Source organism: Marmota flaviventris, chromosome 14 (genome assembly GCF_047511675.1).
Source record: "Marmota flaviventris isolate mMarFla1 chromosome 14, mMarFla1.hap1, whole genome shotgun sequence".
Classification (NCBI taxonomy): Eukaryota; Metazoa; Chordata; class Mammalia; order Rodentia; family Sciuridae; genus Marmota; species Marmota flaviventris.
In genome coordinates, this window is record NC_092511.1 from 23,423,113 (window position 1) to 23,441,828 (window position 18,716).

At 33.9% G+C, this 18,716-nt stretch overlaps 1 protein-coding gene across 6 annotated transcripts in view; it reads left to right on the plus strand.

The window, feature by feature from the left end:
* Lclat1 (lysocardiolipin acyltransferase 1) overlaps positions 1 to 18,716 on the plus strand; it is a 178,945-nt gene that overhangs the window by 47,663 nt on the left and 112,566 nt on the right. For all 6 annotated transcript variants that reach the window (XM_071601457.1, XM_071601461.1, XM_027933481.2 and 3 more), the window contains one exon: positions 6,027 to 6,121. The gene's annotated coding sequence lies outside the window, so the exon portion shown is untranslated. The remainder of the gene's footprint in view (positions 1 to 6,026; positions 6,122 to 18,716) is intronic.

Consider the following 18,716-nt stretch of genomic DNA (forward strand, 5'->3'; position numbering starts at 1 on the left):
ATAAATAGAATTTTAATCAGTGTAGGTTAGACTTTTTTCCAAGCATATTATAATTCACACTGGCTACAACTTAATCCTAAAATGTGTATAATAAATCTAATAATATTTTATAAGCATTCTTGCCATTAAATGAAAGCAAACAGGAATTATTTGAATTTACTCTGAAAAACTGTTCTAGTTTAATGTGTTTCCATAACTGTGGAAAGGATGTATTGCTATTTAAAAATAAATTAATCCATAGCTTGCTTGATCCCATCCCTGGGAATGATTTTACTTTTATTTAGAAGTCACATATTTTGGAGTCACATGGTGTTAAATACCATGGCAGTTCATTCACATATCCTTTTAAATATACTGTGTAATAAGACAATTACTGGAAAAGTACTGCTTGTAGGATCGTCTTTCTAGATGTTTACGTCTGCCAGTTCAGCTCACTGAACTGAGCAACACATAAACCTTTTCAAAATTCAAGGACAAGCGGTTTGGGGTTGCAGGAAGTTATTTAGGATTGTGATTAAGAAGTACCCGCTCTAGAGTGAGACACATGTAAGGTTAAGTCTCAGCTTTTCAGTTTCTCAGGTCATCAAAAACAAGGAAAGTCTTAAAACTCATAGCTAAGAGAACCCTAAAGGGAGACATGATGATGTAAATATAATGTGGTATTCTGATGGGCCCTGCCACAGAAGGGCCTTAGAGGGAAATGAAGGAAATGTAAGTAAAACACAGAGTTTAGTTAATAAAAATGTATTAATATTGTTCATAATAGTAGTTGTGACAAACATACTAATGTTGAAATGTTAATAAAAGTGAAGCTGGTTATGTGTTTTATGGGAATTCTGTATTATCACATTTGTTTTGGAAATCTAAAACTGTTGCAAAACAAAAACATTTTTTAAGAAAAAGAATGTGAAACAGGAGATGTTTTATTATCATCTTTGGAAAATGTAACCTGCCACATTTTGTGACTCTGGTTATTTAATCTTACTGGATCTCCGTTTGTCTTTAAAATTGGGATATAGCATACCTACCTCCAAAGGGCTGCTGTGAGGATTTAATGAGGTAATGCAAGCTAAAGTGCTTTAGTAAAGTGTCTGGCATAGTAAATGCTCAATAAATTCTATCAAACAGTGATAGTGATAGCTTTTTTTCAGGCAGCTTTGTATCACTATAATGAAAAACCCAAGATAGGCTACTTATAAAGGAAAGGGAAGCTTGTTTTGATTCATGGTTCTAAGATTGGGTGGTCCCATTTGTTTGGACCTCTGGTGATGCTAGAATATCCTGGTGGGATACGGTGGAACAAAATACTTAACATCTTGAGCCAAGAACAGTTTGAGACCAAGAACCTGGGATCCCATGGTGTTCTTTCAAGGGCACGGCCTCAGTGACCTAAGGATCTCCCACAAGGCCACCCTTAACCTCTAAAAGGTCTAGAGTACCTCCTAGTGCTGTCACCTTGGGAACTAACCTTTTACTTATACACCTTTGGAGGACAGTCATTTAAATCATAGTGCAGCATTAGTTTTTAAAAGAAGATTGCATATCTGTGTATATCCTAGAGATTAATGCTATATTTGAGGTGCAGGTGGTAAAGATTATCTCCTCATTCTGTAGGTTCTCTTTTCACATTCTTGATTGTTTCCATTGCTGTGAAGAAGTTTGATACCGTCCTTTTTATTGATTCTTGATTTTACTTCTTGCCATCTAATCAATAAATGGGCAAAGGAACCAAATAGGCACTTCATAGAAAAAGAAATATGAATGGTCCACAAATATGTGAAAAAATATTCAACATCTCTAGCAGAGAAATGCAAGTTAAAACTACACTGATATTTCATCTTACTCCAGTCAGAACAGCAATTATCAAGAATACAGGTAACAACAAGTGTTGGCGAGAATGTGGGGAAAAGGACACACTCTTACATTGCTGTTGGGACTGCAAATTGCTGCAACCACTCTGGAAAGCAGTATGGAGTTTCCTCAGAAAACTTGGAATAGAACCACCATTTGACCCAGTTATCCCACTCCTCAGCATATATCCAAAGGACTTAAAACAGTACCCTACAATGACACAGCCACATTAATGTTTATAGCAGCTCAATTCAAAATAGCTAAGCTATGGAACCAACCTAGAATGGATTTAAAAAAATGAAAGGTATGTTATATATACATAATAGAATATTACTCAACCATAAAGAAGAAGGAAATTATGGCATTTGCCAGTAAATGAATGGAATTGGAGACTATCATGCTAAGTGAAATAAGCCAATCCCAAAGAACCAAAGACCAAAATGTACTCTGTGATATGTGGATGCTAACACACAATAAGGAGCGGAGGTGGGGGGAGTGGGGAGAATAGAAGTTCATTGTATTAGACAAAGGGGGGTGAAGGGAAGGAATGGGGGATGGGAATAGGAAAGGCAGTAGAATGAATCAGACATAATTTCCTATGTTCAAATACGAATACATGACCAGTGAACCTCCATATCATGTACAACCACAAGAAGGGGATCCTAATTAGGGTATTGTATTCCATATATATATAATGTCAAAATACACTGTATTGTCATGTATATCTAAAAAGAACAAATAAAGACTGCATAAGAAAAGCCAAAATAAAACCCCCGTCTCCATACATATTGATTGTGCCATTAACCAGCATTATTCTAATATAATTTTAAGAAAATAGCACTAGAAAAGCATTATAAGAACTGTTGTCTAGAATAAAATCCCTAATTCAGTTCTGATTTTTAAGTTTAGGAGAAAGCTAAAGTTTGGTTGTCCATTCTGTAAGTCTTAGCCATTAAATTTTAATACGAATAGAACTGGTATGATAAAAGTGCATAACTATGTGCACATTTTTAGGAGAATATAGTATTTAGTATCATATTGGCCAGACATTCTTTTAAAAAAGTAATTTCATTTTCAAATAACTGAATTGAACTATTTATCAAATATGATTTCATTTTTCCAAATGTGTGGTTAATTTTCAGTGCCCTGAAATTCTTTATTTGTAGAAATAACTTTTCAAATATTTTATTGTGGTAGTGGTGTGTGTGTGTATGTGTATGTATGTAATTTTTAAAAAACAATAACTCTAACTTAAGCAAAAAGTTTAGAACCTGAGTAATTAAATTATCCAGATATTAGCAGATTGCTATGTGGTAGTAGTGGTATTTGATAATAATTCCACTTAGCTTCAGTCTGATCTTTCACCAATGAATACTTGAAGTTGTTCCATGGAAAGCATTCTGATAAGAGATATATACTACTATTGGAAACCATTAACTGTAGAAATTATCAGCAGATGTTTTCCATGCATGGTTGGCTTCATTTGGTTTGGTCTCCCATAGCTGAATAATTCTAAACTGACTGGAAAGATGTATGGCTAACATTTACACAATTGTTTGGAACTTATTGAAGCAATACACTACAGAAATGAAGTTTGAGCTGTTTTAATTTTTCTGACAGCTTTCTTTCTCTCCACTGGCAAGGAGGTGTGCTGTGCAATGCCATCTTTTTCAAAAGTTTTTGCCATTATTGGTTCATAGGGAGAAAGATGGAAGAATTGATTTTCTTATAGAGCTATGTTTTAACTAGAGCAAGGAATTAGCTTTCTGACTTTAATAAACTCATATTTCCATTGACCAATGAATACTTCCTGTTCAGTTTTTTTAGTGTTCAAATTTAACACTTCTATATTGCAAATAAAATTCTTATTTTTAATCTCATCTTTTTGGAAGATGACATTGAATTTCTCTAGTAAAAATCTTTTCTTCATTGCTTTTTAAATCGCAGTTAGACTTTTCCCCCTCCAACCAATAGCAAGTAATTAGAAAAATAGAGTATTGTGACATTTTTAGGTTACAGTATTTTAGAAAAGGAACTTTTGAATTACTGCCAGAGCAGATTGTTTTTAAGCTTGTTAACTGCCTCCTTAAACTCCCCTTTTTGGTTTTGTTATATATGCTACATGTTTTTTTTTTTTTTTTTTAATATATACTGTGAAGATTTCTTATATCTTACTACCTCGGATTTTTTTTTTTTTAATATTTATTATTTTAGTTTTTGGCGGACACAACATCTTTGTTTGTATGTGGTGCTGAGGATCGAACCCGGGCCGCACGCATGCCAGGCGAGCGCGCTACCGCTTGAGCCACATTCCCAGCCCCTATGTTACATGTTTATATAAGGGCTTGATTTTAGATTCATTTAATTTCTTTAGTTTTTTAAGCATATATATATTGAATATAGTTTATATGCACGGGCTAGTAAGCCTTCTTGTCCACTCTTCAAGGTATTTTGTTTGTTTGTTTTTGGTGCAGGGGATTGAACCCAGGGGGCACTTAACCACTTAGTCACATTCCCAGCCCTTTTAATATTTTATTTAGAGACAGGGTCTCACTATGTTGTTGAGGCTGGCTTTGAAATTGCTTTCCTCCTACCTCAGCCTCCCGAGCCACTGGGATTACAGGCACGTGCCATCGTGCCTGGCCTCAAGCAACTTTTGTTATATTTAAATCCTTATGATTATTTAGGAATGTCTTTTCTAATTTCTAAAGCAATACAGCCTTGTTACAAAATATTAAGGCATTAAAAATACATAATAAATTTGAGAGTAAAAATAAATTCCTGTTGCCTATGGGATAAATACTGAATTCATTAGTATTCAGGAAAGGACATTATCTTAGAAAAAATGGCTAACAGCCTTAACTGACACATTTAAAAATATTTTTTTATGATGTTACATGTAAATAATAGAAGAATTGGATTATAAATACATAATATAATAATTTAGCATTATTAACAAGTTAAAACTTGTATTTATTTTTCTCATTTCATTGTGGACTAGTAAAAATTTTGATACAAGTTGGGAAATGATCTTCAGCTTAGTATTTGGAAACCATTGACCTAACCAACTTTATCTTCTCTTAGTATTTCCCAAAATGTAGCCAGACTTAACAACAGTATTCCATAAAAGTGAGGCGTCACTTTTATGGAATACTGTTGTTAAGTTTTGACTTATTTTATTTTAATCATATGTTGAAGGTCAGAGGGTGGAGAGTTGTCCTGTGAACCTATGCCATCCTCACCACCCTATGAATATCAACATATGCAAAAAGTAAAGTAGTGTGTTAGCCATTATCTTAGTTACGCTTACTTGAGTTAACATAGTTTCTTCTAGCAGGTAGTTTACTATTCTCCTTTTTTAGATTATCATTTTTTAACAATTATATGATATGACATAGTATTTGCTATTCACTTTTTAAAAAACTAAAATGGCAGAAATAAAAGACGGTATGCATGTAGCTTGCCTTTCTCACATAGACAGTGGGCCTTTGAATGATGGAACAAAACTAAAACACTGTGGAGATAGAAGGAATGAAAAATTGGAAACTAATCTTTAAAGCATAGATGTCTGCAGTGGTTCAAACTTGGTTAACTTCATTTGTTTTAATTTTTCTGATTTGGCTTTCTTATATAAAGATGAAAAGTTATAGAAACTTCATAATTTAAAAGGTAAATTGAAGATAGTGTCCTTTGTAATAGTGAAGCCACCTTTTTCTCTCCTTCCTCCTTTCTCCTTTCCACAGATACTAAGCTTTTACAAGAGTGATGTGATTGGCCTGAGGGGGTGGGGGTGGGGGGTGGTATAGTATTGAATAAAACAGACAAAAAGCTTTGCCTCTTAGGAGTTTATAGAAAATAAATAAAGCATTTGGAATGTTGAATGTGATCACTGTCTGGAGAAATAAGGTGGGGTAATGGGTCGAAGGGCAACAGGCCATGTGGTTGGTGCTTGAAGTGTGTGATACAGGTTGGTGTTACCATTTTTACATCACAATCAGGGAATGCTTTTAACATTTTTTATTTTTATATATTTTTTTGTGATACTTTGGATTGGAGCATAGGGGTGTTCTGCCACTGAGCTACATCCCTAACCATTTTTTAAAAATTTTATATTTTAAGACAGTCTCTCCCCAGTTATCCGTGCTGTTCTCAAACTCATAATTCTTCTGCCTTAGCCTCCTGAGTAACTGGGATTACAGGAGTATACCACCGCACCTGGCCAGGGAAGACCTTTCTGAGAAAGTGACTTTTGGGCCAAGACCTAAACCAGGTGAGTAAAAAACCTTGTGGCTGCCTAGAGAAAGAACTTCTGAGGTAGAGTGACTACAAGCATTCCCACACTAAGGTGAAGGATGCGAGTGCTCTAAATCAACTTTGGGATGTTTGTACTACTCTGAATGTAACAAAAATCATACCATTGAATTAGACACTTTAAATGAATAGGTTTTATGGTCTTTGAATCATATATCAGTAAAACTGTTTAAAAGAAAACCATCAAGGCTTTAGAGGTCTTCAGCATCACCTTCATGGAAAACACTTTTTTCTTATTGCTCTCATTAGAATTGTAGTACTACAGAAAAATCACATAAATTATGTCCCAGTTAGGCCTGGAGATTGTGAAACGCATTAGTCATTATGAATATTAGTAAATGTATATCAGAGTACTTGGTAAATTTTTATATTCTCCACTGTTAAAATCTGGTCAAGTATGTGTAGTCTATAGCTTGCTGCTAAACTAACCCTGGATTCTTATCCATTTGTAACTTGGGGGAAAAGATAATGTTGGCTTCATGCTCAGTAATGATTAATTTGGGACTGAGATTTTGCTGACTCTGCAGCCATATCCCTCACTAACATGCAGTTGCCTGATAGCATTGACCTTGGAATTATGCTTGCTTTCTGTTTTCTTTTTTAATGATTATATTCAAAACAACTTGGCTGTTTTAAGATATCTCTATGGATCCTGCCTTTTCAGATTCTGACTCCTAGATATTATCTTTTTTTCCTTTGGTAGTAGTGATTTTTAGCATCCCTTAAGTCTTTTGTATCTAGATCCCACCCACTTTGGCTATGTGAGTTTAGATTCTTTTATCTAGATACCAAGAATTTTAGAGCTAGAAAGGGTCTTAGGGTCCAGAGTTATGTAGCATTCAGTGCAAGGATTATATTAGGTTCTCAGCAATCTTGAATTCTGTCTTCTATCTTCTTCTAGTACCATTACTGTTTTTCCTTAAGGAATTAACAAATGAAGCTCATTAAAGGCAATTTCTCGTTGACCCTAAGCAATTCTTTAGAACCTGTTGCTCTGTTTAAGATTATTGACACTAAATTTATATTGTATTGAGTAAAAATCAAATTGGTTTTTCTCCATCTGTAATCAAATTTGTCACTGGACCAGTCTTGTACTGATGATATGTTATCAAATGATCTCACCCTACTGTGGAGTCCAGAACACTTAGACTATAGATTTAGTTCTATCTCTGCTACTACCTTACTCTGTGACTTTGGCAAGTGTCTTAATCTGGTTAAAAACAGATTTTTTCATTATTTTATTCTTGTCTGTCTGTCTATCTATCTGTCTATCTATCTATCTATCTATGGTATGAACTCAGACCACTGAGCCACATCCCAGGCCAATTTTTTTTTTTGTATTTTCTAATTAGAGACAGGGTCTCACTGAGTTGCTTAGTGCCCATGCTTTTTACTGAGGCTGGCTTTGAACTCGAGATCCCCCTGTCTCAGCCTCCCCAGCTGCTGAGATTACAGGAGTGCACCACCACTCCTGATTAGATTTTTATTTTAGAGGTGGTTCTGGTAGCCATTTTCTCCCTTTTGCAGAGAATACAACTCCCATGGTCTGAGTAAAACAAAAGCAAATTTAGTTTTATCTTCTTTATCTTCCTAGACCTAATGAGGAAGAAAGGGACAAATTTCCATTTCAAGTAGAAGTAGTGCTGTTTCACAACTTCTTAACACATAGACAAGATGCAGTGGCTTCAGCCTGGCCTGAAGAGAGCCAGTCAGAACTCGGGCTGCTTGTACACAAACAATCCACATTGTTTTTGAAAACATATTGCAAAAAGCTGGATGTAATCTTACATATAAAATGAAGTATTTGTGTCTAAATCCAAACAGATGCATCTTAATATAGCTGTATCAATCTGCTTTTAATAACTAATAATCACCAATATTTATAAAATACGTGTACAAGGCACCAATTGCTGTTCCAAATGCTTTATATATATCAACTCATCAGACTTCACAACACCCCCTTGATTTGTAGGTAATGCTATTATCACTCCTATTTTTCCAACTGAAAAGGAAACAGTTTGGAAGCTTCAGTTATTAAGTAGTTGAACTGGGATTCAGTCCTGAACAGTCTGACCACAGGCTCAGCTAATGTAGGGGCTGTCTTGATGTTGAAGAGGAATAAATTTCATCATAGGAGGGCCTTGGATTCAAAACAGAGAGTCTCCCAGAACCCCTACTGATGATAAGTTTAGGTTACCTCTCTGGGGTTCTTTATGAAATAAAGAGCTTCAAGAAACTAGGCCCTAAAAGTGCTTTCTGTTGGAGAAATCTAAGATTTTAAAATCATAAATTATAATGAACTTATTCTTGATACTTCTTGTGAACAAAAGTATTTTAATACAGTATGAAGATTTTATAGGTTTAAACATGTAGTTTAAACAGTAAGCATTTATGATGTGGCTAGTACAAATTGAGATATGTTGTAAGTGTAAAATATACACCAAATTTTGAAAACTTAATATGAAAACAGTGTAATCCTGTTAATTATTATTTTTATCATTTTACATTTTGAAATTATAATATTTTACATATATTGGGTTAAGTATATTCTTTATTCTTTTTAAATGTGGCTATTAGATTTGAAATCATGTTATATTTCCCCTAGATAGTGCTGTTGTAGAGAGTCCTAAATGAGAGAGAGAAGGCGTGGTTCTTATGGGCAAGGAACTAATCTAATAAAATAGGAAACATAGTGTATATCTAATAAAGCTAAGTATATCTGTAAACATAGTACCTCCTATTTGACTATGGATGAAGTATATATTTGATTAATTAATTGAAAACAATAACTTTATTTGTGCTGTGTGCAGTAATATAGTTATTCAGTATTTACCATATGTGAAACATTCTTTTAAGCCCTTTACATATGTTAGTTTTCTTTTTTTTTTATGTTGCACAATTTTTTTTTTAAATTTTTTATTGTGGGTTGTTCAAAACATTACAAGTTAGTTTTCTTAATACTAATAATAACCTTTAAGGTAAATGCTGTTATTACTGATGGAGCCATAGTGAGGTTAAGTTACTTGCTTTTAACGTAATATAGTTAGTAATGGAGTTAGTTCAAGACAATTTAGTTTGGCTCTAGAGCCTGTGCTGCTAACCACTGTGTTGTACTGCTTCGTTTAACTAGGTGATCTCATGATTTTATCTATTTTTTAAATCTTAATGATTATGCACAGTAGTAGTGTGTGCATGGATAACCTATTGGACTTTTGTTTTTTTAGCTTAGGAGATGGCCTTAGTACTAGCTTATATTTATATTTATAGATGTATTCTTCTTTTTCTCAGTGTGAATACTTTTTGTTTATGGTGAGTGCTTATTGGTTAGGCCATCTATGCCTCAATTTCAGCTTGTTAATTGCATTGTGGTGGTATTCAGCAAATTTTGAATGTTGTAGAAGGTATGCCTAGACTTTCAGGGAGAAATGTATATGGCCAAATATTAACAAATAAACTTTTTGTAATTTAAATGAGAGGTAGCAAAAGGAAATAGAGGAATGTGCCATTGGATTTTCTGTGCCTATAAACTATCATTTAGGCTTTAATTTTTAAAAAATGGGGGTGGGGAGGTTGGGACTAATGCTGTGCCTGGATTGAGCATGTATTTGATATTTATATTATATATATATATCATATTCATATGTTTAAGTATCATCTTAAAGTAATTTGTAACATAAAACTTAAATACATATGTTTATATATGTATATATATGTATATATATATGTGTGTGTATATATATATTTTGTGTGTGTGTGTATATATATATATATATATAAGTATGTTTAAGTGTAAAATGCACACCAAAATTTAAAAACAATGTTACCTTGTTAATTATTTTCATCTATGGGCATGTGTAAAAATATATATAAATGTGTATACACACACACACATATTTTTATTTATTTTCTGGCTATCCATTAGGTGTGAAATGCTGTGGTTGATACAGTAGATGACACAGGTTCTTGTCCTAAAAAAAATAAGACACAGGAAAAAACAGTGGGTTAGATATCAACTCAATACAATAACGATGAATGGAAAATAAGTCTTACAGGAGTTCCAGGGAAAGAAGGAAACTGATCTGAACTAGTACTGTGGGAAGGGTTACAGTAGAGGCTGAGAATCAAGCTGGTCTTGTAGGGTGCCTTGACTTTCCTTAGGTGGAGTGGAGTGGGTATATGAGCAAATGCTTAGACAGGAGGAGATATCAGTTGAACTTGGACACAGGAAGACTTCAGTTGTTAGGAAGCTGAGTAGGTGGGAAATTCCACCTACTCAAGACCCTGAAACACCTTGAGTTCTAGGAGTAGGAATTTGGATTCCTTAAGAAATTTAAAGTTACAGAGAGATACCGGTATCAGAAAATCTGTTTTTTTCCCCCCCTCTGTTTTCACACTACAACTCTCAACAGAAGACTTCTGTGACCCCAAAAGGTATGGGAATTTCTCTCCACCAGCAAGCAAGCAAGCAAGCAATCTGGTAGCAGGCACCAACTGGATGTCTTCTAATCTATAGTTGTAACACTCTGTATCTGGAGATAGCATCAGATCCTACAGGTTGAGGACTCAGTCTTTAAGATTTAATGTAAACCCAACAGCATCAGATCCCACAGGTTGAGGGCTCAGTCTTTAGGACTTAATGTAAACCCAACACCCCCACTTCAAATGCCAGGTGCAAGCTCTGAGTTGTTTTACCTGTGCTTATGACCAAGCATCTACAAATTGGGATTCCCACAACTCTCTCCTTGGATTCAGTTAACTTGTTTTATTATAATGGGTATCAAAAAGGATACAGATGCAGAGGTGTATAGGGTGAGGTATGTGGAAGTGGTATGGAGTTTTCATGCTCTCTTAGGATGTACCATCCTTCAGGAACCTCCAGTTATTCAGGTGTCCAGAAGCTCTTTGAACCCTGTCTTTTGGAATTTTTGTGCAGACTTAGTTTCATAGACATGATTATTAATAGTCTGGATAGGGAAACCCAGCAATTCAGATTCATGTCTTCTTGCTGCAGTGTTCTTTCTTCCTTTGAAAATAGGAGGCTCCTATGACCTACTGTGGAGAATGGTAGGTCAGAGAATTTCTTTATGGCCAGTTCCAAGGCAGTAGGTTGGGGCACAATTAGACTTCTGAGACTTGATTTGAGGAAGAGAGATACTAGTTTCTATGGCTTGCATTCAGGAGGGAGTTAGTTATGAGCCAGGAACCATGGGTAAAACCTAAAAAATATATACCATAATATCACAGATACTTTACCCTTGAATTACTGCTTATTAGGTGAACATCACTAATAAGTTATGTTATTGGCTTAAAATCCTAGATGTTTTCAGTTCTTGGTAGTATGAAATACTGAAGAGCTTACTTTCTTCATTGCTGGTTAAGTCTAGTTCATGAAACTGGTTTGCTAGCATTATCTTAGACTTCCTGGTTAGAAGCATTTTATATCACCTACCTAATACTTGATACTGGTCTGTTTGTAGAAATGAAAAATCAGTGTTTTTTCATTGACTTTGTTAATTTCATTTAAAATTTTAACATGTTGTGAATTTATATATTTTTATTTTCTGGGCACACAATAACTCTCTCTTATTTTAAAGGTCTGGCTTTCTTGGTTTCACTACTTTCTTCCAGCACCAGTGGGCTACTTGTTTAACTTGCTGAACTCTGTGTTTTTTCTTTGTAAAATTGGAAAGATACCTTCTTTCTGGGCATGGTAAATTGCTTAATGAAATAAGACAGTTTAAAAAGAACACAGTAATATCTAGCGTATTATGGAGATCAATACTTAGTGAATTTTCTGTTTACTTACTGAGTGGAGACTTAATAAATTACTTAATGTAGACTTTCATGTTGTGGCTCTTATAAACAAATCTGGAATGTAGTAACTTTCATAGATTTTTTCCAACTTTTGTTATAGTAACTTATTTTTTTAATATTAATATACCAACATAGCCTATTAATATATTTAAAAAGATAATTTACAACGTTTCATTGGAATCTGTATTAAAAACTGAAGTAGCAAAGGACATGATGTTCTCCCAAGGTCATTTTATTTTATGAATTGAAAGTATACTCTCTGTCATTGAATGAAAATAAAGTCCGGGAGAAATATTCTTTTTCAGACATGTTTAAATCATGCTATTCAGGAATGCAGCTGACTTGTCTTTTGGTGTATACCTGTGAATGTGCGGATATGTATGGATTTTTGTAACCCATAGTCACCATATGGAACAGTTCCTTCACTCCAGAAAATTCCCTTGTGCTGTCCTTTTATAGATGCATCTTCTTCCTGTTCCTCAGCAACCACTGGTCTGTTTTCCATTTCTTCCTTCATAGACTGGATTAATGGGGACTGTCAAATCAGATGAATATCTTAAAGTATTTGTCAAATAAGATAAAATATGGGAAATATCAGTAGGATAATGTTGGAAGTGCTTAGCATTTAGAGGAAACAGGTAGTTAAAAAACAGTTTCATATATAATATTATGTTGGTAGGTAAATCTTCGCTGGATTCTTTTGGCAGGTGAATCTTAGTTGGTCTCTTTTAGAGTCAAGTTTACATAATCTTTGACAATTTTATTTTCCCCTAACTCAGGTTTTTAGGCTACTTTTTAAAGACTTTGTTCCACATGGTTCTGATCTCTGGAAATCCTTATTACTTAATGTTTTAAAAACCTCATGTTCCTCATAAGTGGACATCTATCTTGAAGGATTTTGTGAAAATTAAATTTTTTGATATACACTTATGTATATATGTGTTAGTCTTTATAAATACATACTCACACATATATACACACACACATCAAATATGTATCTTTAGGGACCTGGCCTACAGTAAGCATTTAATCAATTTTTTAAAAGTATTATAAATAATATTGTCTGTAGTAATTTTTGGAATGGCTTGGTAAAGGAATATCGTGTCCTCTTGATACCTGGAACCCTACTCCACACTTCTCCATGAGAAGGTTGATCCTCAGCATCACCTTTCTGTTTTAATAGTTTTTGATAATTTCTTTTGGAAATATGTCATCGATTTCTGTTTTGAGGTAGAGAGGCCTACACTAAATCTAGTTCATTTTATCTTGGTGTTTATTTCATATTATGACCATTTCATAAATGTCATTTTGGGATTTGATGATTGGGGTGACTCTTTGCCAACTCCAGGGCTTCCTTTTGAACTTAAAAGCCCTTACTGTAAGATTGGTTTTCTTTTTGATATTTTGATCCTTTTCTTAAAAATAAACCACACAATGTTCTGATATATAGCATCTGAAACAGTAGAATATAATTGCTTTTCTACAAATTTAATTATTTAATCAAGTGCAGAAACAGATTTTTAATTTTTTCTTCTTGCCCACAAATTCTCATGTAGACCGTCTTTAGCAGTATTCTTTGTCTCAATATTAGTGTTCAGAATATTCATAGAATTAGTTAAAAAAATTGGAAGGAAGCTTTGAAATCATCTATTCTGTTCTTAATTCTGTGTAACCCAAAGTCCCCCTTTTATAATAAATATTTCCAATGTTCTCCTGAAGAATCCTGAAATGAAATTCCTAATTAATGAAATTTTTTGCCCCATAATTAAAATGAGTCAATATTTTCTAACTTAGTGTAGACTTTCTAACTGAAATATGGAGAAATAAAAGGAAAATAATTAAAAAATACAATGCAGGATATGATTATGCTAAAAGGAAAAAAGATGAAGAAGAAAAAGCCATAATATGTTTCCAGTGGGTAATGCTGTCCCTTTGAGAGCCGCTGATTTAGACCAAACCTTTTCATTTCTTTGGTAAAGAAAGTTAAGGTGGCTGTGAAAGGGTAGAGGAGGCATATGGAATGGCTTGGGATTCTGTTCTTGGCATCACACACCCATGGTTATTGGCAGAGCTTGAATCCTAGAGAACTACTCTGAGCAGTCAGTAGGCATAAAACTTTTGTGTCATGGTTTTTCTAAAATTTATATGAAAACAATTTTCTTTTAAAAGAGGCAGTTATACCTTGTCTCTAGCTGTAGATTAGATGTTGGGGCCACTCTGATGAATATGAGGGCCAAGGGAAGTCTTCAAGGTGGTACCAGCACCTGTGCCCTCAGCCTGACTGCCCTGGCACACAGACTCTCAGTTCATGCAGTTTCTTAGGGTCTTTTTTAGGGTAGTGGTGGTTGATGGATGTGCAGAGACTTGTGTGGTAACCCTGGAGAATGTCCTGTACCTTCACATGTTAACTCTGGAACTCTTACTTTCTGGCTTTGTGACCTTGTGTGCAGACTCATTTTTTCACTGTAAAGTTCCCATCTTTCTGTGATATTTTTACCTTTAGGTTGCTGCAAGAGTCAAAGGAGAGTGATTTATACATTGTATGTAATGTGTGATATGCAAATACAGTGGACTAGGGTTAACTAAAAAACCTAGTATCCTCCCTCTACAGGGCTATAGAGAGAATATGTTCTTATTGTAACACTCTGCAGTTGGTATATTATAATAAAAACTCTAATCTGGATCTTATTTCAATTCCTTGGACCTAACAAAGACCTGCCCACCTCAGGGACAGGAGATATCACACATACTGTCCTCTGTCCAGTTCTCGTCTCTCCCTGCTCAGCCCTGAGGAATCACTCAAATAAAAGCCAAATCAAAAACAAAACTTTTCATTTTTTTTTTCTCTAAAACTGGGAATTAAATCCAGGCATGCTTTACTACTTTGAGTTTAATTTCACTTTGTTACATGCATATTTCCAATTTTCCCAGCACCATTTGTTGAATAGGCTGTCCTTTCTCCAGTGAATGGTTTTGGCCCTTTTTTAGTATCAGATAACTGTATTTATGTGGGTTTGTCTTCCTGTCTTCTATTCTATACCATTGGTCTACATGTCTGTTTTGATGGCAGTACTATGCCATTTTTGTTACTATGGCTCTGTAGTATGTTTTAAGGTCTGGTATTGTGATGCCTCCTGCTTCACTCTTCTTGCTAAGAATTGTTTTGTCTATTCTGGGTTTCTTATTTTTCCAAATGAATTTATGATTGCTTTTTTCTAGTTCTATGAAGAATGTCATTTTGGACTTTAATAGGAATTGTATTAATGTATCTGTATAATGCTTTTTGGTTGTATGGTATTTTGACAATATTAATTCTGTCTGTCCAAGAGCATGGGAGGTCTTTCCATCTTCTAAGGTCTTCATCAAAAATTTTCTTTAGTGGTCTGTAGTTTTCATTGTAGAGGTGTTTCACCTCTTTTGTTAGATTGATTCCCCAATATTTTTTTTTCTTCTGAGGGTATTGTGAATGGACTAGTTTTCCTAATTTCTCTTTCAGTTGATTCATCACTGATATATAGGAATGGAATTGATTTATGGTGGTTAATTTTATATACTGCTATTTTGCTGAATTCATTGATGAGTTCTTGGGTCTTCTAAATATTGAATCATGTCATTGGTAAATAGAGATAGTTTGAGTTCTTCTTTTCCTATTTGAATCCCTTTAATTTTTTTATTCTAATTGTTCTTGCTAGAGTTTCCAGGACTGTGTTGAGTAGAAATGGTGAAAAATGGCATCCCTGTCTTGTTCCAGTTTTTCTCCATTTAGAATCATGTTGGCCTGGGGTTTAGCATATACAGTTTTTACAATGTTGAGGTATGTTCCTACTGACCCTAGTTTTTTGTGTGTGTTTTGAGCATAAATGGATGCTAAGACAGTGTTAAGAGGAAAGGTCATTCCATTGAGTTCATTCCTTAAAAGAATAGTAAGTCAATAAATAAATAACCCAACATTACACCTCAAAATCCTGGAAATAGAAGAATAAATCAACACCAAAAGCAGTAGAAGACAGGAAATAATTTAAAATCAAAGTTGAAATTGAAACAAAAGAATCCAAGAAATTGAGAACAAAAAAAGTTAATAAAATTGATAAATCCCTTAGCCAAACTAATGAAGAGAGGGAGAAAACTTTGAAGTACTAAAATTCGCATTAAAAAAGGAAATATCACAATGAGTACTGCTGAAATATAGACAGTAATTAAAAACAATTTTGAATAAAATAGAAAATCTAGTCAAATACGAAGTCTTCTTTTTTTTTTAGTTTTATTGATTTTACTTTTTTAAATACACGACAGTGGAATGCATACAATTCTTACTACACATATAGAATACAATTTTTCATATCTTCATATATAGAATATGTTCACGCCAATTCATGCCTTTATACATGTACTTTGTTTTTTTTACATTACAATTCTTATTATACATATATACCATATTTTTTCATATCTCAGTTTATATGTAAAGTATGTTGACACCCACTTCAAGTCTTCATACATGTACTTTGGATAATGATGTCCATGTAGACATTCACAAATTTTGAAAGACATATGACCTACCCAAATTGAATCAGAAAATTTAAACAGATCAGTTTCAAGTAATTTGAAATTGAAGATGCCATCAAAAGCCTCCAAGAAAGAACAGCCCAGGACCAGGCATATTCTCATCAGAGTTCTATCAGACCTTCACAGAATTATCACCAATCCTCCTCAAGTTATTCCATGAAATAGAAAAGGAGGGAACCCTTCCAAACTCTTTCTATGAAGCTAGTATCACCTTTATACCAAAACCAAACAAAGACATATCAAGGAAAGAAAATTTCAGACCAATATCCCTGATGAACATAGATGCAAAAATTCTTAACCTAGATACTAGCAAATTGCATACAAAAACATTAAAAAGATAGTGCACAACGATAAAGTGGGATTCATACCAGGAATGCAAGATTGATTCAACATACTGGAAATTAATAAACGTAATTTATTACATCAGTAGACTTAAAGGCAAGAATCACATGATTATCTCAATAGATGCAGAAAAAGCCTTTGTGACCAACTTTAAATGGAGATTCTATAAGTAAACAAACTATCAAGAGATTGTCTTAGTAAAAAGGAAAGGAAAAGAAACTATTAGCAGGGAATCCAGGATCTCTATTAACTCATCTAGAATGCCAAGACTTTGTCTGGGCTGCTAGTTTTAAATGATGTTAACACCCCCTAATGAGGAGAGGTCGGGCAGATATGAGGAGTAAGGTCTAGTGTAAAGGGGCAGTTCTTAATTAAATCTGATGTTTTTATTTGTTTTATGAGTCTTCATGGTGGAATTATTGAAGAAAGGATTCCATGGCCCAAAAGATTTTCAAACCACTATCTCTAATGCCTCTTTGAACTATGAATTTCTATGATAGATGATTTTATAGGCAGTGTGCTTTTTAAATTGAATTTTCAGAGATGTCTCTCATAATATTTTAATGGTTACATCCTATATTCTGAAAACTGCCTTCTTTGCTTCATCAAATAACATACTTAGGTTCGTAGATCTTATAAAGAATTTTAAAAAAATCTTATGAATATCAGCTGCCTTTTTATTAAGGCATCATGAGCTTTTGTTACCAATCGAATTATTTTTATTGACATTCATGTTAATTTCTCCATTTATGTTTTTATTTTTTAATGGTAAGAACATGCTACATGAAATATTTTAAAATACATGAAGAGAGTTCTAGGGTCAGTCTCCATCTGTTATTTATTTTGATTTTTGCTAGTCTGTGGAAAAAATGGATCACAGAAGTAATGTTTTAATAGAAAAGCAGATGTTTCAGATATTAACCCTGTTATTTGAACAAAATACACTTTTGTACAAGAAGTGAAACCCAATCACAATCTTTCAGAATAAGCCAAAAAAAAAGTGTTTTGAATTAAAAATTGTTTGATTTCCTTTATGAGGTATTAAATAATAATTATGAAATCTCAGATAAAACACAATGTAATAATGTATTCTGTAATTTTTTTAAGTAACAGATCACTTATTTCTACCTTTTCTTCATTATGTTTTGGGTTTTTAACTTTATAACTTATAGTTATTATCTAGAATGGTGACTGTATATTATTTGTCTTTGGTTCTACCTCATTAAGTTGATACTTATTAATTATTAAGTTGATAAATCGGTTTCATGAATAAAAATTACACAGTAGTTTCATGAGAGTTTTAAAAATGACTCCAGAAGACTATTTTAGGCTTATGTTGAATTGTTTTTCTAAAGCAATAGTTTCTGTATCTCCCACCCCTGTCCTGCACTGAGCTACATCCCCAGCACACCCCTCTTTATTTAATTCTGAGACAGGGTCTCACTAAGTTAAGTTGACTTAAATTTAGGCTCCAGTGGTCTTAAATTTAGGCTCTCTCCTGTCTCAGCCTTCTGAGTAGCTGGGATTAGAGGTGTGTGCTGTCATGCCTGGTAGAAACAGTATATTAACTCTTGAGTTATAGACCCCTCTGATAAAAGGCCTTCTTTTTTCAGGAAAGTAGATGTACATAACTTAACATTACAGTTAATTCTAGGGGACCAAACCCTCAAATACATCTATGGGTTATCTACCTTGTGCCATGTTAAGAATAGATTTTAATAATGATCATCATTGCCGCAGTCTGGCTGGGCACAATTCAGGAGCCACTTGTCAAAAGAAACGAACTTTATTTTTAGAACACACACACCACTCCACACAGCTCCTCAGAAAAACCC